Source organism: Tamandua tetradactyla, chromosome 2, assembly GCF_023851605.1.
Source record: "Tamandua tetradactyla isolate mTamTet1 chromosome 2, mTamTet1.pri, whole genome shotgun sequence".
NCBI classification, from domain to species: domain Eukaryota; kingdom Metazoa; phylum Chordata; class Mammalia; order Pilosa; family Myrmecophagidae; genus Tamandua; species Tamandua tetradactyla.
In genome coordinates, this window is record NC_135328.1 from 42,827,837 (window position 1) to 42,855,205 (window position 27,369).

General features: G+C 39.8%; 1 long non-coding RNA gene across 3 annotated transcripts in view; it reads right to left on the reverse strand.

The window, feature by feature from the left end:
* Nucleotides 1-27,369, reverse strand: part of LOC143669184 (uncharacterized) — a 95,372-nt gene that overhangs the window by 9,809 nt on the left and 58,194 nt on the right. The window contains exons 3-5 of one of the 3 annotated variants that reach the window (XR_013168772.1): nucleotides 26,579-26,740; nucleotides 26,025-26,148; nucleotides 21,515-21,798 (exon numbers count right to left, since the gene is read on the reverse strand). This is a non-coding gene — a long non-coding RNA (uncharacterized LOC143669184). Of the gene's footprint in view, nucleotides 1-21,514; nucleotides 21,799-26,024; nucleotides 26,149-26,578; nucleotides 26,741-27,369 lie in introns of those variants that run through there. The other 2 variants (XR_013168770.1, XR_013168771.1) reach the window with 2 other exon arrangements.

The following is a 27,369-nucleotide window of genomic DNA, read 5'->3' on the forward strand; positions in this document are numbered from 1 at the left end:
TTCATTTAGTCTAACAATTATCAATTAAAGGATCATGGTAATCAAGAGGGATTCTCTCCCAGCTCTAATTCTTTGTGACCCTTCATCTCACAGGACACATGAAGACCTAAGGTCCTAGATACACAGCTAGCGATCACCTCAAGCAGCTTATGCCTAGTGCAGAATTTAGATAAGGAAACAGATGATTGCAGGAAAGTTCACAGTGAAGGTGGCTTAACAAGGCAAGTTTCCCAGAGGAGGGGATAACTAAGATATTCCTTGAAGGCTGAGTAAGAGTTAGCCTGGTGTCTTAGTTCACCATGCTGCTGTGACAAATACCACACAGTGAGTTGGCTTAAACAACAAACGTTCATTGTCTCATGGTTTAGGAAGGTTAGAAGTCCAAAATTAAGGGATTGACAAGGCTATGCTTTCTCCCCAAAGACTGAAGCATTCTGGTGCTATCTTGCCACCTCTTTGGGGTTCCTTGGCTTGCATCTCTGCCTCCTGTCTCATGATGATTTCTCACTCCTTGGGTCTGCTCTCCCTAGTTCTGCTAGCTTCTGGCTGTGTGGTCTTCTCTGTCTGACTCCTGAATCTGAATTTCTTTTGCTTACAAATGATTCTAGTTATATGGATTGGGACTCACCCTGATTCAGTTGGACCACATCTTAACTAATAATTCATCTTCAAAGGACCTTATTTACAAATGAGTTCAAGGAGCATGGATTAAAATTTAGAGAGTATCTTTGTTGGGGGACATAATTCAACCTACTATGCCTGGCTAAAAGGGAAAGAATCTGTTTTAAGCAGATGAAAGAGCACAGGCAAAATCCTGGAGACAAAAGATAGCATGGTGTGCTTGGGAAACTGGATGGGAAACAGTATGACTGCGGGAAGAGCTGAAAGAGAGAGTACAGGTCAAGGGGCACATAGAGAATGAGACTAAAGAGGTAGACGAAGCCAGGTAACAAGATGCACTGTAGGCCATGTTAACACATTTGGACTTTTCTCCAGAGGACACTGGGAACCCATGATGAATGGGCTTCACACAGGGGAAGAACTTGATATGCTTTCCAGCACAGAAAGGTTATTCTGGCTGCAAAAAGGGAAAGGATTGGTCGAAAGCAAAGTTAGGGGCAGGTAGGTCTCTTAGAGTCAGTTGCTGTCATCCTGTGGGAGAGATGACGGTGGCCTGGACTAAAGTATTTGTAGAGGGAAGGAGAGGTAAATGAGAACCAGAGATATTAAGAAGATATATTCAGCAGTCCTTGGCAACTGATAGAATGTAGGAGTTGGAAGAGGAGAAGGTACAAGGATGATACCCATATTTCTAACTTGAGCAAATGAGTACATGCTGCTACTAAAGCCACAGGACCCTGGAGGGAAAACAGGTTTGGTTCAAGAGATAAGAAAGTGTGTGCATTGAATATCATACTTGTTAAGATCCCTTCAACAGATGAATGGATCAACAAAATGTGATATATATACATATAATGGAATATTATTTAACCATTTTTAAAAAGGAACAAAATTCTGTTATGCACTACAGCATAGATGAATATTGAAGACATCATGTTGAGTGAAATAAGCCAGATACACACAAAAAAACAAATATTGAATGATTTTACTTATAGGAAGCATCCAGAATAAACAAATTCATAGCAATAGAAAGTAGATTAGAAGTTATCAGGTGCAGGGTGTAAGACAGGGCGGGTAACAAGGAATTGATGCTTAATGGATGGAGTTTCTATTTAGGGTGATGCCAAAGTTTCAGGAATGGATGATGATGATAATGGTAGCACGACCTTGTGAATATCATTAATACCACTGACTTGTACACTTGAAAGTGGTTAAAATAGAAAATTTTGAGTTACATATATTTCAACACAATAAAGAGTTTTTAAATATTTTAAAAATGAAATATTGTGCCTGTTTAATTTGAGGTGGAAAGTCAGATAGAGATATTTAACTGATTTTTTTGTTTGTTTGTTTGCATGGGCAGGCACCGGGAATTAAACCTGGGTCTCTGGCATGGCAGGTGAGAATCTTACCGCTAAGCCACCATCACACCTCCCAGGTAGAGATTTTTAATAAGCAATTAAATAGATAGAACTGAATTTCAGGAAAGATATCTTGCAGAAGATAATAGATGGGACAGTCATCAGCAACCAGATGGCACTTGAAGTCAAGATAATTTGATGAAATAACAAAAATAATTTATCTCAGTATTTCCAGTGTCTAATACAGGGTCTTAGCACACAGCAGCTATGCAAAATTACTGTTGTGTAATCTAAAAAAATTTTGAGTTCCACTATGTCAAGACTTATTGAATACCTAGTAAATACACTGTACTAGGTGGTTTTCAATCCATTATTTATGTGCCACCTGCAAAATCCTATAATACAGGTAACATGCTGCTCATCTCATGAATGGAGACAGCAGTGTCTATGAGTGAAGGGTCACAGAGTCAGGAAGAAGGGGTGCTGAAATAGAACTCTTCTTGATTACAGAGGCCCTTAGAAACAAAGGAGCCCTTAGGCCAAATTAACAAGATCAACCGGGGCTGATCATCTTACTATGACCCAGGAAGCTTGCACTTCCTGTTCAGGAGACCAAAGGAAGAAAATCCAGGAGAGATTACCCACAGTCATTTCTGTCATCTCAAATTCCCCATCAGACAGGGCTGGGGCCCAGACTTTCTTTATCTCCACCACACAACTTGCCAGCCCTTCACCCAAGCTGTACGTAGGCAGGTAACTTTAAGCCAAAGGTGGCATTTCCTCTTGTGAGAGATTTGCCCCCACCTCCTCCCAGACTTACTTCACACACCTGTGATTCCTTGGCCACTACAGCCCTAGTGTCATGGTGATGTCCTCCCCTGACTTCTCCAAGCCATCATGCACAGAGAAAGTCACATGATATTACCACAATTACTAAACCACTTCTCTGTGCTCAGATCTGAGCCTGGTTCAACCCCCACTCACTGGCATCTATCACTTCTGATTTTTTGGAATCCGCAGGCCTCAACCTTCTCCCCCTCCTTAGCAAATGGAAACAACCAGCCAGTAAATGCATCGAACGCCTACTAAATGTCACCAACGGTGTCTTGTCCAATGGAAGACTCTGTGATAAAGAAGAAACATTACCAGCCAAGGCAGTTTTATGTATAAGCCACTGTTTGAAGGCACAAATTTAAAAAAAAGGGGGGAAATGAAACAGTTTTGATCAGGTTCAGTATTTGTACTTTCCATATAGCTTCTCATTTAATTCACACAAATCCACAAGATGGACAATATCATCTGCATTTTATGTATGGATAATGTAGCAAAGACTGGCAAACTGTTGAGAAAACTTATTCTCTCTTCTTTTTGTTCATCCATGCAGATTACATTTCCCAAACTCCCTTGTAGTTAGGAATGGCTAAGGGTATGAGTCAAGACCAAAAGATGTCAGATGTGCCACTTCCAGATTTGGCCCATAAAAACTTTCTGTATGATATGTCACTCTCTTTCTTTTCTATGTCATACTCAGGAGAACGCTGAAGTCACATATTGAGGATGAAGAGACTAAGTCTGATTCCTTGAATCATTTCATTGGGTGAGGACCCCACTATCAGACATTAGGTGAGTAGAAAATAAAATTTTGTCGATATGCCACCAAGATTTGGGAGGTTAACCATTATTGTAGCTAACATTCCTTAACAAATATAACAGACTTCAAAGACAGCAAGCCACCTACCCAAAGCCAACCAGCTGGTTAGTGGCAGAGAATAGATTTGAAATTAGGTCTGCCTTATTCCAAAGCCACTATATCCAAGCCTGTGGGTTTGGGTGGTCTGGGAAGATTTCCTGAAGAAAGTATAACATCATCATGGCTTTAGCAAATAAATAAGATTTATAAAAGCAGAAAGAAAGGTAGCAGGGGTAAAGGTCAAAGAAAGGAAGATACAAAGTATTCTTAGGAAACCTGCATAGAGTGAAAGTTCTCTGTTGGAGAATTACAGGAAAGCTAATGGAAATATAGACTGGCATGCATCAGTCAGGATGTTAGGTTGGACTGCATTGACAAACAGAATCAAACTTTCAGTGGCTTAACACAAAAAATTCATTTCTAGCTCACAATACATGCCAAGTGCAGGTCCTTAAGAGTTTGATGCACATTAATTCTAGTCTTATTTCTTTGGCCAAACAAATTCATACCACCACACTTAACCTCAAAGTTAGTGGAAGTACCTATGTACTTGGTACCACATATACCCAGAAAGCAAAGAGGTGGAAATACTTGATAAACAGCATTAATGGCTATTGTAGGATCAAAATGGGAGAGTCCTAGATGTCAAAATAAAGAAATATATGTTCTTTGGGGAGAGATTTTTACTACAGGATTAACCATCCCACTTTTAGTAAAAGCAGAAATTCCTTTGCCCAAGATATATGGCATAATTACAGATTGAAGACCTTATAGAGCTTTTGCAAAGACAATTTGGACATGTATCTTGGAAATTTTAAGACCATGCATAACTTTTGCCCCTCAAGTTCCTTCATATACATAATTGCATAGTTATTAAGATCTATGGTTCTGGAGTCAGACACTTCTGAACACAAATCCCGGCTTGGACACCCACCAAGTTTATGCTACTGGAAAAGTTAGCTAGCCTGTCTTAGCTTGGCTTTCTCATCTGTAAAATGAGGATGATGGTAACACCTACCTCACAGATTCATTGCAGGGTTTAAATGATTTAACACATGTAGAAACACTTAGTATAATGCCTAGCACTGAGTAAAGTCTTTAAAAATATTAGATGCTGCTAACCATTCAAGCATTCACAAAGGTACAGACATATTTTACAGCTCTGTTTATAACAGTGGAAAATTTGAAATTTTCTAAGGTTTCATTAATATAAAAATTCTTATGCATATGTGCAGATAAACAGAGAGAGAAATAAATATTTATTAAATAATACAGAACACATATACAGATCTGGAAAGATGCCCATATTATATTCTGAAATTGGGAGTAGCAAATTGCAGAACACACAATTGATTTAATAATAACTCTCAAAAAAGTAAAATTGCCTTAATCGTTATATTAATTGAAAGATGCATGTTAAAATATGAAAAAGAAATTTCATCTCAGAATCAAAATATATGTCTGAGTGCCTCAGTAAATAAATATTCACATGTATAGTTATGCCTAAGACAAGATATGAAAGAATTCATGCAAAGTTTTTATCAAAAGTGCTGGGGGGAAAAATTAACTTTACAGTTAAAACATTTCTATATTGTTCTTTAAAAAGAAAAACAGTCTTCAGCTTCGGTCAGGTTGTAGAGCAGGTCATGGAATTCCACTACTCTCACGCAATAACTATAAAAAGTCAAATGAACTACAAAAATAAAAGTTTATGATATCAAAGAGCTGTAGAAGCAATGTCTAGATGAACTGGCATTCCAGAGAAGGGGAGCCCTTCTCACATGAGTCATTTTCTTTATTTGCTAGTTTTGAGGACAGAAAAAGAATTGAGTCTGGCCATATAGTGAAATGCTACTGGGGGAAAGAGAAATCAGCAAGGCTTATGATGGTATTAGAGTGACAGATTGGAAACTTGAGGAGGCCCTAATGTGACCAGAAGTCCTCATGATAAATTTTCTAAATTTGGGGACAGTGCAGAAGACTGGAGAGCCAGGTCAAGGACTGCTAAAAGGCAAAACAAAATCTCCCATAATCTCACTGAGAAAAGGGGATTGCCTCAAAAACCAAACGTGAATATATGTGTCATAGTTTTAAGCTGTGGGCAACGTGAGGCTAAAGGGCTAAGCCTCAAACCGAACAAAGGGCAGAATTGAAACTCCAGAATCTTGCAGACCTGAGGAGACAGAGGCTGACCAGGTTTTCCATCACAAATGCAAAAGGGCCATAAATGAAAAATAAGGATGAGCCATGGGTTGAGTTTTACTACAACTGCAACCTGCTTGGTCCTTGATCAGACTGAAGTATCAGCCCTTCATCTAACTGCCTGACAGAAAAAAGGGGAAATACCATCTGGTGGAAGAGCTCAGGAAGAAAGCAACAGTCTTACTGGACTGAGGAGATAGATGTGGAAGTTCAGGGCTATGAAACTGGTGAGAACTTTAGGGGCAATATAATAGAGAGAAAGACCATGCAGAGAAGGTCTCCTAAATTCTACACACAAATTCTACCTATATCCCACTCCTAAGATGTATATGCACAGGACATGAAAAGTTAAGACGGAAGAGTTTAAAAGGCAAAGAATTTCAACAGAGTTAGAATCTATCAGAAAGAATCAAGTGGACTTTCTAGAAGTTAAACTATGCTTGAATTAAGAACCTTGGATGAATTCACAACAGACTGGGCATAGCAGACTGCTATGGGAAATAGACAAGCTGAAGCACAGATGAAAGAATGGGGGAAAAGCAGAGCAGTGTGTAGAGATATGTAGGACTTTATGTCAAAAAGCTAAGGCTTAGAAGGATTAAACAATGTGCCAAATGTCACACATCTACCAAGCATTCAGTTTGGGATTTGAAGGCAGTCAGTCTGACTCCAAGGTCCATATATTTGGCTGCTGCACTATAACACTTTCTGGCAAAAAAGAAAAGATATCCTAGAGAATGAATGTCAAAGACAGTAAAAAGAATCTTAAATAGAATTTAGTTCTATTGAATTCAAAGTTATCACATGTGAATTATTTGAATATAGCAACTAAAGGAAGGCACAGAGCAAAGGCTGAACTGGAGTTCAGATGCTGCTAAGAAGCATTAAGTATGCATCCTCCCCACCTCCTCTGCCATCACCAGCACTGTCTTCTTCCCCAGCGTCTATTTGTATTCATTAATAACCATGGAAACATTTATTTAAAATAGATGGTAATTAATATTTTAACTGAAATAATTATAACTGAAAGAGGAGAGAGGCATTTGAATAAAGGTCCACAGAGGAAAACCAAAAGCCAGAGGTGATGGGATCACCTGTCTTCCCCCAAGCTGGCCTGTTGCACTGGGTTTTTGTCCCTGTGGTCCATTTGTTCACAAATTTATTGAATGCCAATTCTGCACCTGTCACTATTCTAATCACCAGGGGCTCAGCAGTGAATGAAACAGAGAGGGAAAGTCGAACTTGCCAATTAACAGCATATCAGTAACTTCTACAATCAGTAGTCTCTTTTGATCATCTCAGGCTCTTTTGGGCAGAGGCTCACTCTCAGCTTTCTCTCATCTGGGTGAGGAGGGAGGCTAGTGTGATATCACATGGTAGAGAAAAGGACCTCCAGGCATGCTCTGACCTCTGTGTCCTCCCAGGTCTCTGCTGAGGGCTGCTGGGTCTGAGCTGGACCTTTGTGGTCCTGCCTGGCTGGCTCATCCCCCACTGTGGTTCTCACTGGCCCTTCAGCCCCTGCTGGGTCTGAGTCATGTACTCCATCTGGCCTGTGATGAGGGTGCCCATGCCTGAGCCTCTGCTGGAGTCTCCTCTCATCTCCCCAAAGTGGCCCCAATGGGTGGTTCACTGGGAATCATCACTGCTACCTTCCATTTCCTGAGGATGAATGCAGGGACTGTCTGGAGACTTTACCCTCCTCCCCTGTGCAGAGAAGCTAGTGAAATCCAAGAGTACTCCCTGCCCAACAAGCTTCACTATGTCTGGCTCTGTAGCCCTGACCCTGTGCTTATTGTAATGCCACCTCTTCTCTTCAGGCCCACCACCTCCAGAGGGCCCCACACTCACAGAAGCAGCCACTTTTGTCCCAGCACAAGCCTCCTCTGCTTTGGGATCTCCCTTCAGTTTATCAAACAGACCTCCCATTCAGACTTTAGTTCAGACAAGAAAGGCCTGGGCAGGACACACACATCTGAGTCCTTGCTTGCCCTGACCCCACTCTACCAGGGCCAGAATAAGAGGGTTTTCCTCCCTCCTCTTCCAGTCTGATCAGAATGTCTCTAACATGATATCTTCTTTCTTTCCCCATGGTCAAGCTGACATCAGTAGAAAGGCATGGCAAGGGAAAGAAACTGTGGTCTAGGTCAGCTAGCCTTAGCTTTTTCTTTTGTTTTTTAACATTTTTTAATTAATTTTTAAATTTTTAAAAAAATATAACAAACAAATGTAAACATTCTTAACTTTTGATCATTCTGTTCTACACATATAATCAGTAATTCACAATATTATCACATAGCTGCATATTCATCATGATCATTTCTTAGAACATTTGCATTCGTTCAGAAAAAGAAATAAAAAGATAACAGAAAAAAATTCATACATACCATATCCTTTACCCCTTCCTTTCATTGATCACTAGCATTTCGATCTAAATTTATTTTAACATTAGTTCCCCTTATTGTTTATTTTTATTCCATATGTTTTACTCATCTGTCCATAAGATAGATAAAAGGAACACCAGACACAAGGTTTTCACAATCACACAGTCACATTGTGAAAGCTATATCATTATACAATCATCTTCAAGAAACATGGCTATTGGAACACAGCTCTACATTTTCAAGCAGTTCCCTCCAGCCTCTCCATTACATCTTGACTAACAAGGTGGTATCTATTTAATGCGTAAGAGTAACCTCCAGGATAACCTCTCGACTCTTTTTGGAATATCTCAGCCATTGACACTTTATTTTCTCTCATTTCGCTGTTCCCCCTTTTGGTCGAGAAGGATTTCTCAATCCCTTAATGCTGAGTCTCAGCTCATTCTAGGGGTTTTCTCAATCCCTTAATGGTGAGTCTCAGCTCATTCTAGGATTTCTGCCCCATGTTGCCAGGAAGATACACACCCCTGGGAGTTATGTCCCACATGGACAGGGGCAGGGCAGTGAGTTTGCTTGTTGTGTTGGCTGAAGAGAGAGAGGCCACATCTGAGCAACAAAAGAGGTTCTTTTGGGGTGACTCAGGCCTAACTTTAAGTAGGTTTGACCTATCCTTTGTGGGGTTAAGTTTCATATGTACAAACCCCAAGATTGGGGGTGCAGCCTATTGCTTTGGTTGTGCACACTGCTTGTGAGAATATCAAGAATTCAACTTGGGGAAGTTGAATTTACCCTCTTTCTCACCATTCCCCAAAGGGGACTTTGCAAATATTTTTTTATTCACTGTTCAAATCACTATGGGATTTATAGGGGCATCACTCTGGACAAACCAACAAAATCTCATGCCCTACTCAAGGTTCCATGTACTTATGGTGTTCAATTATGCCGTCTACTTAAGTTATATTAGGAAATGCATTAGTCAAAATATAAATTTTGTACCAAATAAACAGTTTTTGCTTTAGTCTCACAAATAAGGTACAATTTTAAAATATTAATTACCATCTATTTTCAATACCCTGCAGTAATGGCATTCCTTTGTTCTTCCTCATGCAAAAACATTTTTTTAATTTGTACATTCAGTCACTATTGTTATACATCTAGGCATTCCTAGATTATACCATCTCAGTCTTTATTGTCTTTCTTTCTGATTTCATTTGTGCCCCAACCCTCCTCCCTCTATCATTCTCACATTCAGCTTCATTCAATGTTTTCACATAATTGTATTACAGTTAGATAGTATTGTGCTATCCATTTCTGAGTTTTTACAATCAGTCCTGTTGCACGATCTGTATCCCTTCAGCTCCAATTACCCAATATCTTACCCTATTTCTATCTCCTGATGGTCTCTGTTACCAATGACATTCTCCAACTTTATTCAATAATGTCAGTTCATATCAGTGAGACCATGCAGTATTTGTCCATCTGTTTCTGGCTAATCTCACTCTGCATAATGTCCTTAAGGTCCATCCATGTTGTTACATATTCATAAGTTTATTCTGTCTTACAGCTGCATAATATTCCATTGTATGTATATACCACAGTTTGTTTAGCCACTTGTCTGGTGATGGACATTTTGGTTGTTTCCATCTCTTTGCAATTGTAAATGCCACTGCTATAAACATTGGTGTGCAAATGTCCATTTGTGTCCTTGCCCTCATGCCCTCTGAGTAGATACCTAAAAATGGTTTTGCCAGGTCATATGGCAATTCTATATTTAGCTTTTTGAGGAAATGCCAAACTGCCTTCCACAGAAGTTGTATCATTTGACATTCCCACCAACAGTGGATAGATGTGCCTCTTTCTCCACATCCTCTCCAGCACTTGTCATTCCCTGTTTTATTGATAATGGACATTTTGGTGTATGTGAGATGATATCTCATTGTGGTTTTGATTTGCATTTCACTAATAGTCAGGGAAGTTGAGCATCTTTTCATGTGCTTTTTGGCCATTTGTATTTCCTCTTCTAAGAAGTGTCTGTTCAAGTCTTTTGCCTATTTTGTGATTGGGTTGGCTGTCTTTTTGTTGTTGAGTTGAACAATCTCTTTATAAACCCTGGATACTAGACCTTTATATGATATATCATTTCCAAATATTGTCTCCCATTGTGTATGTTGTCTTTTTACTTTCTTCATGAAGTTCTTTGATGTGCAAGAGTGTTTAATTTTGAGGAGTTACCATTTATTCATTCATTTCTTCAACGCTCATGCTTTGCATGTAAGGTCTAGGAAACCACCTCCTGGTATAAGATTTATAAGATATTTCCCTAGATTTTCCTCAAACAGTTTTATGGTCTTAGATCTAATGTTTAGGCTTTTGATCCATTTTGAGTTAATTTTTGTATAGGGTTTGAGATAAGGATCCTCTTTCATTCTTTTGGTTATGCATATCTGGTTCTCAAGGCACCATTTATTGAAAGGACTGTTCTGTCCCACGTGATTTGGCTTGACTGCCTTATCAAAGATCAATTGTCCATAGATGACAGGGTCTATATCTGAACACTCTATTCTATTCCATTGGTCAGTATATCTATCTTTATGCCAGCCCCATGCTGTTTTGACCACTGTAGCTTCATAATAAATCTTAAAGTCAGGTAGTGTGAGACCTCCAACTTCATTTTTTTCTCAGGATACTTTTAGCTATTTGGGGCACCCTGCTCTTCCAGATAAATTTGGTTACTGTTTTTTCTATTTCTGAAAAGTAAGTTGTTGGGATTTTAACTGGAATTGCATTGAATCTGTAAATCAGTTTAGGTAGAATTGACATCTTAACTATATTTAGTCTTCCAATCCATGAACATGGCATGCCCTTCCATCTATTTAAGTCTTCTGTGATTTCTTTTAACCATTTCTTGTAGTTTTCTTTGTATAGGTTTTTTGTCTCTTTAGTTAAATTTATTCCTAAATATTTTATTCTTTTGGTTGTAATTGTAAATGGGATTTTTTCTTGATTTCCCCCTCAGCTTGTTCATTACTAGTGTATAGAAACACTACAGATTTTTGAGTGTTGATCTTGTAACCTGCCACTTTGCTGTACTCATTTATTAGCTCTAGTAGTTTTGCTGTGGATTTTTCGGGGTTTTTGACATACAGTATCATATCATCTACAAACAGTGAGAGTTTTACTTCTTCCTTTCCAATTTTGAGGTCTTTTATTTCTTTTTCTAGTCTAATTTCTCTGGCTAGAAAATAACAGCAGTGATAGTGGACATCCTTGTCTTGTTCCTGATCTTAGGGGGAAAGTTTTCAGTTTTTCCCCATTGAGGATGATATTAGCTGTGGGTTTTTCATATACTTCCTTTATCATTTTGAGGAAGTTCCCTTCTATTGCTATCCTTTGAAGTGTTTTCAACAGGAAAGGATGTTGAATTTTGTCAAATGCCTTTTCTGCATCAATTGAAATGATCATGTGGTTTTCTGCTGTGATTTGTTGATATGGTGTGTTACATTAATGGATTTTCTTATGTTGAACCATCCTTGCATACCTGGGATGAATCCTATTTGGTCGTGGTGTATAATTCTTTTAATGTGTTGCTGAATTTGATTTGCTAGAATTTTTTTTCGAGGATTTTTGCATCTATATCCATTAGAAAGATTGGTCTTCTTTTTTTGTAATATCTTTGTCTGGCTTTGGTATGAGGGTGATGATGGCTTTGTAGAATGAGTTAGGTAGCTTTCCCTCCTCCTCAATTTTTTTGAAGAGTTTGAACATGATTGGTACTAATTCTTTCTGGAATACCTGGTAGAATTCACATGTGAAGCCATCTAGTCCTGGACTTTTCTTTTTAGGGAACTTCTTAATGACTGATTCAATTTCTTTACTTGTGATTGGTTTGTTGAGGTCATCTATTTCTTCTCAAGTCAATGTTGGTTGTTCATGCCTTTCTAGAAAGTTGTCCATTTCATCTACATTGTTGTATTTATTAGCATAAAGTTGTTCATAGTATCCTGTCATTACTTCCTTTATTTCTGTCTGGTCAATGGTTATGTCTCCTCTTGCATTTCTGATCTTATCTATTTGCATCCCCTCTCTTCTTCTTTTTGTCAATCTTGCTAAGCATCCATCAATCTTATTGATATTTCTCATAGAACCAACTTCTGGTTTTGTTGATTTTCTCAACTGTTTTCATGTTCTCAATTTCATTTATTTGTGCTCTAATCTTCATTATTTCTTTCCTTTCGCTTGCTTTGGGGTTAGTTTGCTGTTCTTTTTCTAGTTCTTCCAAGTGGACAATTAATACCTCGGCTTTTGCCCTTTCTTCTTTTTTGATAAAGGCATTTAGGACAATAAATTTCCCTCTCAGCACTGCCTTTGCTGCGTCCCATACGTTTTGATATGTTGTGTTTTCATTTTCATTTGCCTCAAGATGTTTACTGATTTCTCTTGTAATTTCTTCCTTGACCCACTGGTTGTTTAACAGTGTGTTGTTGAGCCTCCACATATTTGTGAATTTTCTGGCACTCTGCCTATTATAGATTTCCAACTTCATTCCTTTGTGATCTGAGAAAGTGTTTTGTATGATTTCCATCTTTTTAAATTCATTGAGACTTGCTTTGTACCCAGCATTTGGTCTATCCTTGAGAATGATCCATAAGCACTTGAGAAAAAGGTGTATTCTACTGTTATGGGGTGTAATGTTCTATAAATGTCTGTTAAGTCTAGTTCATTTGTTGTGTTTTTTCAAATTCTCTGCTTCTTTATAGATCCTCTGTCTAAATGTTCAGTCCATTGATTAGAGTGTGGAATTGAAGTCTCCAACTATTATGTTAGATGTGTCAATTTCTCTTTTCAGTGTTTGCCTCATGTATTCTTGAGTATTCTGGCTCAGTGCATAAATATTTATGATTGTTATGTCTTCTTGTTGAATTGTTCCTTTTATTAATACATAGTGTCCTTTGTCTCTTTTAACTGTTTTACATTTGAAGTCTAATTTGTTGGATATTAGTATACCTACTCCTACTCTTTTCTGATTGTTATTTGCATGAGATATCTTTTCCCAACCTTTCACTTTCAACCTGTGTTTATCCTTCAGTCTAAGATGTGTTTCCTGTAGACAGCATATAGATGGGTCCTGTTTTTTAATCCATTCTGCCAGTCTATGTCTTTTGATTGGGGAGTTTAATCCATTAACATTTAGTGTTATTACTGTATGGGTAGTACTTTCTTCTACCATTTTGCCTTTTGGATTTTATATGTCACATCTAATTTTTCTTCTTTATACCTTTACTGATAGTCTTCATTTCTACACTCTTCTCCACACCTTTCTCTCCTGTCTTTTCATAGCTGTCTCTAGTGCTCCCTTTAGTATTTCTTGTAGAGCTGGTCTCTTGGTCACAAATTCTCTCAGTGATTTTTTGTCTGGAGATGTTTTAATTTCTCCCTCATTTTTGAAGGACAATTTTGCTGGATATAGAATTCTTGGTTGGGAGTTTTGCTCTTCTAGTAATTTAAATATATCATCCCACTGTCTTCTCACCTCCACGGTTTCTGCTGAGAAATCTATGCATAGTCTTATTGGGCTTCCCTTATATGTGATGGATTGCTTTTCACTTGCTGCTTTCAAGGTTCTCTCTTTCTCTTTGACCTCTGATATTCTGATTAGTAAGTGTCTTGGAGTACATCTATTTGGCTCTATTCTCTTTGGGGTATGCTGCACTTCTTGGATCTATAATTTTAAGTCTTTCTTAAGAGTTGGGAAATTTTCAGTGATAATTTCCTCCATTAGTTTTTCTCCTCCTTCCAGGACACCCACAACACATATATTCATGCACTTCATATTGTCATTCAATTCCCTGAGTCCCTGCTCACATTTTTCCATTCTTTTCCCTATATTTTCTTTTGCTTGTCAGATTTCAGATGATTCGTCCTCCAGTTCACTAATCCTATCTTCTGCCTCTTGAAATCTAGCATTGTAGGTTTCCATTGTATTTTTCATCTCTTCTACTGTGCCTTTCATTCCCATAAGTTCTGTGATTTGTTTTTTCAGACTTTCAATTTCTTCTTTTTGTTCATTCCTTGCCTTCTTTATATCCTCCCTCAATTCATTGATTTGGTTTTTGATGAGGTTTTCCATGTCTGTTCATATATTCTGAATTAATTGCTTCAGCTCCTGTATCTCATTTGAATTGTTGGTTTGTTCCTTTAACTGGGCCATATCTTCAATCTTCCTAGTGTGATTTGTTATTTTTTTTTTGCTGGCATCTAAGCATTTAATTACCTTAATTAGTTTATTCTGCAGATTATTCTCATTTCTTTTACCTAGGATTTTCTTGCTGTATGAATTTGTAGTCTGTCTGTTCTCTGACATTCAGTTCAGCTTATTCTGGACCACTAGCTTAGGTTTTGTTTAACAGAGCAGAATTTTTCAATTCTTGTTTTCTTGTTTCTTGCCCTGCCTGTATGGTGCCTTTTTCCTCCCACACTTAGGAGGGTCTGCGTAGGTATTATAGACCCCAGCCAGATTTTCCCAGACCAAACTGGCATCCTGTCAGGAGGAAAGAGTCACCTGCATCAGTTTTCCCTGAAGGTGAGACCCAGCAGGTTGAAAGACTTTCCTGTGAAGTCTCTGGACTCTGTTTTTCTTATCCTGCCCAGTATGTGGTGCTTGTCTGCCTGTAGGTCCCACCAGCATAAGATGATGCTGTACCTTTAACTTTGGCAGACTCTCCCTGCTGGGGTGTGGTGGAGACAGAGGAGAGGTTGTAGGCTGGCTTTAATGGCTTCAAATTTCCAAGCCCTGGGGTCTGAATTCCTTGAGGGAGGGATTCCTCCTGAGTTGGGCCTCACCCCTCCCCTGGGGAAGGCAATGGCTCCAGACAAGCTCTCAAACAAGCTTGTTTCTGCCTATGCCTGGGGCAGTTGCAGCCTGAGAAGCCCTGCCACTGTATCCAAAGCAGTCACGCCTTTGTAGAAACAGCCACAAAAACCTCTTTTTTTTTCTTTTTCCGTCAGCCCTGCCCCATTGGTACCAGGGCAAAAATCAGCAACCTCTGCTTTGACCAGATTCACCTGAGCTGGGGAGCTGTTTTTAGCTGTCAGAATTTGTGAATTAATTCCACATTTGAAGCTTAGTTGCACTCAGCCCCTGCTGCTGGTAAAGTCCCTTTCCTTTCCCCTCTGGGAAGCAGCTTGGAGGGGAGGGGTGCCGGCCACTGCAGCTTGGGGAACTCACGGTTCTGGGGAGCTCACAGCCAGTCCAGCTGGTCCAGACTGTGGTACACTGTGTGTCCAGTCACTGACGTGGCCCCAGCAGTTGTTCTGTACTGTTCCTGGTTATTTAGTAGCTGTTCTGGAGGACAAACTAAATCCCACACCTCGCTGAGCTGCCATCTTGGCCAAGACTGGCCTTAGCTTTTAATATAAAAACCACAGGACAATTAGGAACAAAAACACATGGGGTTAGGAGACTCAAACATAACAATCTCTTACTCCATCCTACCTCACCCCAAAAAAGATAATTTTAGGTAATGATAAGTCCTATAGAAAAAATGTTTAAATCATGTCATAGTCTTTGATAGGGGGATGGGGTGCTATTTTTAATTGGTGCCCAGAGTGGCCCCTCAGAGCTGAACTATGCATAACAAAATGAAATATATAAAAAAGTAAATTATGACCCATCACCTAAAGATTAGTTTCTAATACCTTTCTCCAATAAAAAGAACCAAAACTCTTTGGAAAAATGGCTGTTTAGATTTGGAGCAGGGAAAATACAAGATGAGCCTGAAGCTTTTTGAAGTGCCAAAAAGTAAGGAAGTATTCAAAAAAGAAAATGATGAGGTTATGTCCAAGGGACAATAGAAGCCAACTGCGAATATTCTCGGCAGCCAAAGCTAGAAACAATTTGAGCAGCAAAACAAAGTATGTCATACTGGATTAATGCTCAAAGTATAAAATAAATATCCATGAGTCCAGACTGAGATAAACAAATGGTTGACAAAATCAACAAAACGGGGGCGATATAAGACAAACATCCCATGACTAAGAATTCCAAGTGATTTATGTAGATCCTCTACCCTCAAGGAAATGGAGCGTAACACCCCACCATTTAAGCGTCTGCTGAGCACAGTGAGAAAAGAGCAGAAACCTGGCACACACGTCCTCAGTGGTGGTCAAGGAGAGCATCAGCAGTGATGTGTCACAAGACAACAGGCACTCTTGATGTGACGAAAAGGCCCTTTTCCTCCCCAAGACCCCTAACCCCAGTGTAATCATGAGAAAAACATCAGACAAAACCACAAATGGAATATATATAAAATGATAAAAGGAAGGAAGGAAGAAATGATCAAAGGAATGAAGGAAAAACTAAAGGTAGATATGGTCACTATTTTTGTTTTGAAGCCTAGGACATTGGCTTACAAGAAAAGTTTGAAATTGCATTTAATTTCCTCAGCTAGAGACAAGCACGGCTTTTAAATCTTCCAGACACATATCTAATAAACTTGGGATCACACTGCCCATATGGGTTTATAACCTTGTTGTTGTTGTTGTTGTTGTATAATATAACATATATACAAAGCAATAGTTTTCAAAGCTCTCGTCAACAAGTAGTTATAGGACAGATCTCAGAGTTTGTTATGGGCTACCATACCATCCTCTCAGAATTTTCCTTCTAGCTGCTCCAGAATATAGGAGGCAAGAAGGAATAAATACTTTTTTATCATCACAGTTGACTTTTTATTTCTTTCTTATGAAAAATAACATATTAGTTCATAATCTTTTTTAAATTCTTTCTACAAATATCTTGTAATCTGTTCTTCAATAGCATTATCTTTAATGGCACCTACTGAGAACAATGACATTGTAAAAAACAATGATATTTTCTGGGATTTTATGTTAGAAACTCTACTTGCCTCAACAGCAGTCTGCAAACTGGGGATTACTCCAAGGGGTGCTTGGGCAAGTATAGTTTTCAGGGAATCAGAGACTAGATGGAAACACACTTATGGGCAAAGCAAGGCAATGAGTCTATCCTTTCCCATTTTCCTTTTCAAAGTCACTTTTGCCCCACTTTACAAAAGAAAGGCACACTTTTCATATCCCACCCCCACCCCAGCCCTTGGTAACCTGTAACCTACTTTCTGTTTCTATGTAATTGCTTATTCTATGTATTTCATATAAATGAAATCATACAATGTGTTTGTGTGTGTGTGTGGCTTTTTTCACCCAACAGAAAGATTTTAAGATTCATCCATGCTGTAGCATGTATCAGGACTTTATTCCTTTTTATGTCTGAATAATACTCCATTGTATGTGTTCATCACATTTTGTTTATCCATTCATCTGTTGAAGGACATTTAGGTCACTTCCACCTTTTGGCTGTTGTGAATAATGCTACTATGAATACTGATGTACAAATATCTGCTCGAGTCCCTGTTTTCAATTATGTTGGGTATACGCATAGAAGTAGGATTTCCGGACATATAATAATTCAATGTTTAACTTTCTGAGGAACTGCCAAATTGTTTTCCACAGTGGCAGCACCATTTTCCATTCCCATCAACAATATATGAGGCTTCTAATTTCTCTGCATCCTCGCCAGCACTTATTTTCCATTTTTTAAATAATAGTCAATCTAGTGGGTGTGAAGTAGTCGTAAAATAGTGTTTTAAAAGCCCCACCCCTCTCCTCAAGAGATGCATTTTATGTTTCATATTTGTCAAAAGGCATGCTATGTTTATAGTGTTTAATCAATTATATTAATAATTGTAGTGATAACTCAAAAAATTTTTAATACTTTTAGAGTCTTATACCACATGAACTTAAGATTAAAATTTCTATATATATTGTTGAGGTATGATAAGGTGATTAATACAAGATTTTCAAGCAGAAAAATAGATATTAGAAAAAGTTTATAGAGGAAGTAGAATGAGTAAAAGGAATGATAAAAAATTTCCAACTGTTAAGAATTTATTTAGATTTTAGATGGAAGATGGTAGCTATCAAGTCACAGTGGTATTTAGGTGTCATTATACACATTTTAAAAGGTGATACAATAGTTTTATTTTTATGTTGATGTTTCCAATGTGCCAGAAATTATATCCTTTGCTTCCATATACATATATGAGAAAAAAGAGTTTTTGAGATCAAGATAAAGATGTGCAAGGTGGTAGATAACATCTCAAAAAAATGTTAAGGGATATGTGAGCACAAATCTTTGAAGACCATAAACCTACCCAATACCCATTGTTTCCTTTTTCCTTGTATTCCTTGTACCAGAACTTTAATGTTCCCAACTAAAATTCACCATTCCATGTCTCTTGCAGATACACATAGCCAAGTAACTAAGTTCTGGCCAATTTTTGCAATTCCTCCCTTCCACCTGAGGTGTGAACACAATGGCTGGAGCTCCAGCAACCATATTGTACTATGCACTAAGAATGGCAGCACTAAAAGATAGAAGGAACCAGATAATTTTGTGCCTCCTCCATATCAGCCTTGAAATTACCCACTTCCAGATTTTTTCTTTAATAGAGAAAGATAAATGCTTAATGTATTTAAGCCACTGTTTGGGGTCTTCTGTTATATATGGCCAAACCTAATTTTGACTGGTAGAGTGGCTATAGCATACTTTATATAATGAATCAGTTGTCGGACATTTAGATTATTACCAGATTTTGCTATTATAAACCGTACTGTGATTCTTATTAGATGTATCCTTATATATATTAACAGTTATTTTCCTAGGAGAAAGTCTAAGAAGAAGAATCTGGGTCAAAGGATATTTTGATCATCAGTAGCATGTGAGACTACAGAATTCCACATACTGTCACTGTCAATGGGTAGTCTTTTTTCTTACATATTGCCAATTTGATAGAATGCAAAGAAAAATGTTATTTGTATGTTCATATTGTGGTAAAATCCTCAACATAAAATTTACCATTTTAATCCTTTTAAAACACACAATTCAGTTGCACTAAATACATTTATACTGTTGTGTACCACTATCTAGTTTCAGAACATTTTTATCACCCCAAGAGAAAACCTCATACCCATAAAGCAGCCACTCTGTATTCCTCCTTCCCCACAGCCCCTGACAACCATTAGTCTATTTTCTGTCTCTATAGGTTTGCCTACTCCAAACGTTTCATGTAAATGAAATCATACAGTATATACTGGCTTCTCTCACTTAGCACGTTTTCAATGTCCATCCATGTTGTAGCGTGTATCAGTACTTCATTCCTTATTTTTTTTGTATGCTGTATGGCAGGATCACATTCTTTTTCCATGTGAGATCCCATTATTGTAGCACCATTTGTTGAATTTTTTGTTTGTTTGTTTATTTGTTTGGGAAGTGCATGGGCCAGGAATAGAACCCGGTCTCCTGCACGGAAGGCAAGAATTTCACCACTGAATTACCCTCACACCCCCAGCACTTCATTCCTTTTTTGTGTTTTTTTTGGGGGGGAGGGGGGGACCTGGGCAGGCTCTGGGAATCGAACCTGGGTCTTCAGCTCAGCAGGCGAGATTTCTTGCCACTGAGCCACTGTTGCACCACCCTTCATTCCTTTTTATAACTGAGTAGTATCCCATTGTACAGATATTACTTGCACTTTTTCATAAATAATGAAGTTAAGCTTTTTTCTTTCTTATCTGCCAGGGGCATTTTTTATTTCCTCTTTCATTACTGAAGAAAAACAGCTGAGTATTTTTTGCTGTAGATTAACTTAAGTTTGGAGAACTAGAGGTGGAGGCTCCCTCTCTCACTATTTATAAAAGCTCCCTGGCAGCATGGGGGCTGTCCCACACTGCGTCCAGGACCTGACGCATGAAAGCCACTAACTTTCCTGCCCTGGGTCTCAGTTTCATAGTTTATAAACTAAAGGCATTGGATGAGTCTACATCATGGCCTTTTCCAAGTTCAACATTTTTTTATTCAAAGAGGACCAGATCCAAGTAATGCCCATGGAGCATCAGATGGGAAATCCTTCCTTCCTTCAGGGATATTTCTACTTCTCAGAAAGGCCAGAAGCACAAGAGGATGCAATAAATGGAAATGAGAATTTAACATTTCTTTTTGTTTCTCTCTTCCCATATCACTAGAAGACAAAAGAGTTACAAAGGCAGTCAGGAACACCAGAAAGTCCCTCCTTTCTCAGGCTCACCCTTTGACAATTGAGGGTAGTTTCTAGTTCCAGAAGGAAGTCCCTCAGCTACAGCTGCATATCCCCTTGCTCTTTTGGAGTCCAGAAGTCAGACAGGCCTGGGTTTTATAGAGCAATTTTGACCCTCCCTGAAGCTTCATTCCTTACTTACAAAATTGGGGGTTATTTTGTCTAGCCCACAGCATTATCATGAGATTAAATGAGATAGGATTCTGTCCAACATAAGGCCCAATACTATGGACCAGTTTCATCCTGTGACTCCTGCAACATATTCCCACGAACGCGGTGGGAAATTTATTTGGCCAGAAGTCCACAATCAATACCACTCAGCAAAAATCAGGCTGTTGGCAGGGCCATGCTCTCTCCGGAGGCTATAGAGGAGAATGGCCTTTTCTAGCAATCGTGCTTACTGACCATCCTTGACTCATGGGTGCATCACTTCATTCTTCAAGGACAGCATCTTTAAATCTCTCTCCTCTCCATTTTCATACTGTCTTCTCTTCTACATGTCAAATCTCCCTCTGCCTGCCTTTTATTCAGGGATACAGGGAAATGCCTTAAGAACACACCAGATAATCCAGAATAACTTTCCCATCTCAAGATCTTAACTTAATCACATCTGCAAAGACTTTGCCAAATAAAGCATTCAGAGGTTCCAGGGACCTGATCTCTTTGAGGAGGGGGCAGGAGCATTTCTCAGCCTACCACAACAGAATTCATGCCCAGTCAATGTTTGTTTCCACCATGGCACCCAGTTGCAAACACTGTAAGTGCTGAGCCGCTGTGGCAGTGGATTTTTTCCTAGAAAAAGCCCCCACAGCAGCGTTGGTCATGGTTTCTGACTATGTAATTTCAGACTCTGGCTCTCCGGCCTTCCTGGAGATTCAGAGAGTTTCCTAGTACCCTTTTAAAAATTCCATCACTGCTTAAATGAGGCAGCTTGGATTTTGCTCTCAGCATCTTAGAAGCTGCCCCATTGTAATTTCCACCGGCCGTCACATTTTATATATCATTTAGTCTAAATTCCAAAAGAATAGCTTCATTGGAGCCAAGTTACTTCTCCCCATGCAAATTGGCTCCCACCCTTGGCATAAAGGGTTTGGGTTATGTTGTCCCTAATCAGCTGTTGTGTAAACACAGGAAATCCGCGGCCCCTGAGAGTCAGTGCCCGCCAGCCTCTGACGGCACTGCCTCTGCAGGCACGAACCAGGATGCAGAGATAAGGCCTTGATGCCACCATTAGAAATCCACGTCGTCCTGACGAGAGCCTCTAATTTCCCAGGTTTGGCAACCTGGCTTGTGAAATGGGGAAAATAGGATCCAGCCCAGGGAACTGATGTGAGATCAATCAACGAGACGATGAATTTCCAGACTCTTTGTCAACTGTAGACCTTACAGACAAAATAAACGGTGCGGTTATTCATGTCTCCCACGCCCCCCTTCCCAAAGGCAGGGATTCATTCAGGCCTTGTCTCCCCTGGCAGCCCAGGGCACTCGCTCAGTTCTCACAATCAGATGGGTGGGGCCAAAATGTGAGCCACATCTCCCTCTGGTGGATATAAACACCAAGGGTCTGGGGACAAACTGGTTACCAGCTACACAAACAAAACTCTTGGAGTACAGGAATTCCAGAAGTGGAAGGGATGTTTAAGGCCATTTCGTCTAACATCCTCTTTTACAGGGGTGACAGTAAGTGGCCCAAGAGCCAGAGTGACTTGCCTGAGGTCAAACCAAGCATTAATGTCAAGGCCAGCAACAGACCCCAATCCCTCAACCTCCTCCAGGGCTGCGTAGACTCGTTCTTTCTAACACGAACACACCCTGAGACCCCCATTGCTTGTCGTCAGGATTCACACGTCCCTGAGCCTTTGGCATAGCTCGTGCTCACCCATGCTGTCAGTTACACCGTTTTAGTTAAATGCTGCCCGAGATGGAGTAATTCCTCCACCCAGTTATATTGTTAAAAATTTATGTTACTTCTCTTTAAAATAAATAAGGCTAATGTTTTGATTTTAAAGTGAGCTTTAAAGTGGCAACTTCTAGAAAACTTGGAAAGAAAACAGTTCCAAGCATAACCAGATACTTCTTAGAGGAAAAGAACAGAATGCCTGATTTTCCATGAACTAGACACCAGCCTCTCCCATAGGGGGCAGTCCATGAAGACAGAACAGTCCAGAAGGCTGACAAGCAAATAACCTTCATGCCAGCACAGCTGCCACCCCAAGTAGCCTCCCCAATCTAGGCCAAATGAAGTGGATCGTTGTTGGGTCTTTTCCATGGAGAGGAAATGTCCAATCAAGGGGATTGGAAGAAGTGTTTGCTTTATCCTCGAAGTCCCTTTAGAACATGAAGAGGCCACAGGGAAGATTTTATCCAAGGCAGGGCTCAAATAAGCCACCTGAGTTCTGTCCCTAGAGGGAGCAAGGGGGACCTTGGATGAGTCGCCCCCTCTGGGCCTAAGCTTTCCATAGATAGAAGGGAGCATCTGGTAGGTCTTGTCAGCCGTGCAGAGGGCTCCTGAGAGGATCTAGTAGACTTTGTCCAAGAGTCCCAAAGCATCCCAATGTGCATATTTTTAATCACTCAAGCTGGAATAAACTGGGCATACCCCTCGTTTCTTAACAGGGCCCTGAAGCTCAGCCTGCCAATGCTCTATTTCATTATGATTACTCAAAAATAGCAGTAACAATAGCTGATATTGAGTGTTTACAGGTTTGAATGGATGAACTCAATTCTCACAAGAACCTATAAAGACACTGTTAATTGTCCCCATTTTGCAGATGTGGAAGCTGAGGCTTGGAGAGGTTAAGTAACTCAGCCAAGGCTATACAGCTCATAAGTAGAAGAGCCAAGATCTAAACCCAAGTCTTCCTGACATCAAAGTCAGTTCTCTTAAACCCAGCTCCACTCTGAAGGTTATCAGTGAGGAGGTAGAACAACCTTTTTACAATCCCTTAGCTGAATCCTAGTCCTTCCTGATTGAAGGTCAAAATCAGAAAGGATTCTGTTTGGGTTTGAGTCTAGTGCCCTCCCAAAATTACATCTGAATTGAGTGTTCATGAGCATTCTAAATATTTGTTTTAATCTCTCTGCTTCTTTCCAGCAACATAGGTATAGATATGCTCGATCAGGGTGAGATAGGAACAGACCTCATGTGGATAGCACATTGGGTTTGTATCTCCTGGCAACAATGTGGTATTTTAAAAAAAGAATAAAGACTTCAGAGTGAGACACACCTGGGTTTGAGACCCAACTCTACTATCTCAACTACTTGTATGACCGGGGCTATTTATTCTCTCTGGGCCTCATTCTCTTCATCTTGTAAAATGTGGGTATTAACATCAACATCACACTGTTAGGAGGCTTAATTCAGACCTGTGCCAGTAGGCACATAGTAGACAAGAAATGGTGGTGATTAGTAGACAGTCTACCAGATGCAGAGGCTTCCTTTCCTCTCTGCACCAATCCCAATAGCAAGAGGTGACAGTCGACATCAGCAGAGGAGGGAGCAAAGTCCTGTGGCCAACAGCATCCTGCAGTGAAATGTACATGGGCTTTGGACTGATTCCCAGTGTGGTTACAGGACTGCAGGCAAATTACTTAACCTGCTGAGGCTTGCAATCTCTTTCTTCATAAAGGAAGGTGATACATTCTCATTATACCTGATAAAGCCTCATGTGGTTTACCATCTAATCAGGAAACCAGGACATGGACATAAAAACAAAAGGAAAGTTGTAGCATCTCAGATAAGAGTTTTGAGGGACATTTCAATAATGAAAGCTACTGAGTTAGAGATTCTGAACCACCATTTTATTCAAAGAAATTAATTAAATTATAGAAAGTGTTCATAATACAATAAAATAACCTTCTGGAATGAACTGAGACTGGGGCACTGTAGGAAATTTCTAAATTGTTTCAAACAAAAAGTATTCGTTTGTGTAATTTTAATCAATAGAGTTGAATTATTTTTCAAGTATATGTTAAATTTCTACACTTTCTTTTAATTTTTTAATTGTAAAAGCATCATAGGTATATACCCAAGAGCAACTCTTGCATTGTATAATAGAAAACATGTACAGGAATGTTCAAAAAGCATTGTTTATATAACAGAGGACGCTGTAGGGGAAAACAGCAACTGTCTGCCAATAGAGAATCAAATCACAGAATGGAATACCATCTAACATGGAAAATGGAATTGCTGCTACAAGCAACATAAATGAATCCTAGAAACATTGAATAAAAAGAGTCAATTCATTGGACACTACATCTAAGTAGGAAACCACTTTATAAAGGTCAAAGATATGCAACCCTGAATAAAATGTAAAATATTGTTTAGGGATGTATGAAGTAATAGTGCAACCATTTTTTCGTAAAAAAGAAATGATTTTAAAAACTCAGAGTAGTGGCTACTACTGTGAAAAAAGTGAGAGAATGAGGGTGAGGAGTAGCATATGGATCAAGTCAACAGAACTGGAAAAGTTCCCTGTTGGAGCTGAGTAGATTGTATAACCCATTTACTGATTACTGATGACCTTAGATTAAAGTCATAAATTTAATAACAGAAAGAAAATCCACAAAGATTGTTCTGAATCCATTTCTAGAAAGTCAAGTGGCAGAGGGTGGAGATTGTAAGAGCATTGGTTGCGTGTGATGCTTTGTCAACACTCATCAAGGATATCCGAGCTACCCTTCCTTTTCCAGGTCCATTAAGACTAGTTTATTTCCACAGGTCGAGGGTGGACAGAACTGAATTCCTAGAGAGTTCAGTACACTCCCTGTGCTACAAGCAGATCAAATAGAAATCACCAAGGTCTCCTTGGAAAATGACCAACTTGAATATGTTTCAGATTAGACCAGCACTGTCCAAGAGAACTCTAGTTGACAGTGGGAAAGTTTCATATCTGCACTAACGTGGTAGCCGCTAGTCATAGGTAGCTACTGAGCACTTGAAATACAGCTAATGTCACTGAGGAACTGAATTTTTTTATCTTAATTAATTCAATTAATTTTAATTGTCATGTGTAACTAATGGCTACCATATTAGCGTCTCAGAATTAGACTAGGCATGACAGGAGGGGAGGTGTGCTTCAAAGAGAACACTGACAATGGAAAGGATCAGAACATCTGAGCAGATGGCTTTTTAGAGACCCTCCAAGCAATATACCCAGTGCCCAGGGGGACCCTGTGGACTAGAGAGGAAAAGTGTCTTGCTCAGTGTCACAGGGCAGAGCTATAAAACTGTCCCTGCCCTCTGAGGAAATAATTCCATCTGAGAAGTATATCCCAAGGAAATAATGCCAAACAGAGGAGGGGTTGATAAGAAGTGATATTTTTATGCCAGTGTAGAGTTTAAAACATCTCAAACTCACAAGAGGACTGCCAGGAACTTGTGGTACATTATACAGACCCACAATCCCTTACTCAAAACCCATAGAGCTTGATGTATTTTGGAAATCCAAATGTTTCCAATTTTAGAAAATGGAGGCATTGCTTATATGTATATATATATGTATATCACACCCAGCAGAATTTCACACTCGCACACACTAATATCTGCAACAAAACAGATGCATAGTCACCCTGAGTGAGATAAACGGAGCATAAAATAGCCACTTACCAGTTCAGGTGAGGTTAGGAAGAACAATTGAAAAGAAACAATAACTTTCCCAGCAGAAGAATTTTGGTTTACCAAGCTTCATAGACTTCACAATTGCAGACATGGGGTTTGGACCTGACAATTGCTGAGAATACAAGGTAGACTTTTAGATCAATGAGAAGATGGGCCCTAATTATGATGTAATGCTGAAACACTTCTTAAAAAAGAAAAATAGAGCAATCAACAGAATGTGCTCTATCACCCGGTAAAATGCACGCTAGTGGGAACTAGTTAAGGACTAAGGTCTCGGGAGTCTCAGTCCCGGAAGCTGGAGGCACAAGGGTGAAAGGAAAAGTGAGGGTGGGCGGTGGGGTGGTAAGAGGCAGGAAAGAGTAAACGGGGCCCTCAGAGCTGCTGCCTTCTTCTTGACCTTTCCCCCTACTCGGTGCCCAGGGCAGTGTGAGGAGCGCGGGGACCCTGGGTATCAGTGGAGAGGAGGCTGGGCACAGCTACACTACAAGCATTGCAAATTTCTAGGGGGGCCTTTGCTGGGGGGACCAAAGATATTTTCTCACCAAACCCATTCTCAGTGGCTCCCTCCCTCCCACAGTGGAAACCGCAGGAGACTCTCTCCACCGGAAACACGGTCACAGTCCTGGTAGGAGACTCGCTGACCTGGCATCTTTTCTGGTGCAGGAGATGGTGGCAGCAGATGAGGCCATGAAAGTTGCTCTGATCTAGAATTTGGGAGGCAAGAGCATTAATTCCTGAGTCTGTTTTTAAAATGTTCTCCCAGTGACAGGTGATTGCCATCTTCTGCCTCTCTTTATCCCAAGAAAGTAAAGCCCTATAAGCTCTTTTTTTTTTTTAAATCAACCAGGTAACAAGGTTATCCCTGTAGAGGAAGAAAACTTTGGGGTTCAGCTGACACCTCCTGGGCACTATTTTCTGCTGCGTTCTTCTCCAACGCTCCTGGGTAAATGCAAAGATGTTCCTAAAAGTCCCGTAATTGGGACGAGAAGCTTCTGGGGTTGACATGAAGAAGAACTCAAGCTGATCAGCAACATTTCTTGTACTGCCTCCTTGGACCCAAGAGCAGAGAGAAAGGAAAGCCCTGAGGTTAAAGGCAGTGGTGCTGGAGCCAGCAGTCTCAAGTGTGAATTGGGCCACCTCCTCAGAGTCTGTGTGGCTTTAGCATACACTTCCCCATCTATACCTTCTTTGCCCCAGCAGGTGAGACGGGGGCAAAGATAGCACCTGCTTTATAGAGCTGTAGGGGGGTTAAAGAAGAAAATCCACAAGCTGCAACCGCCACTGCGTTTAAGCACCTAGGAAGGGCCCAAGAAGAGCCCGCTTTCATTGGTAA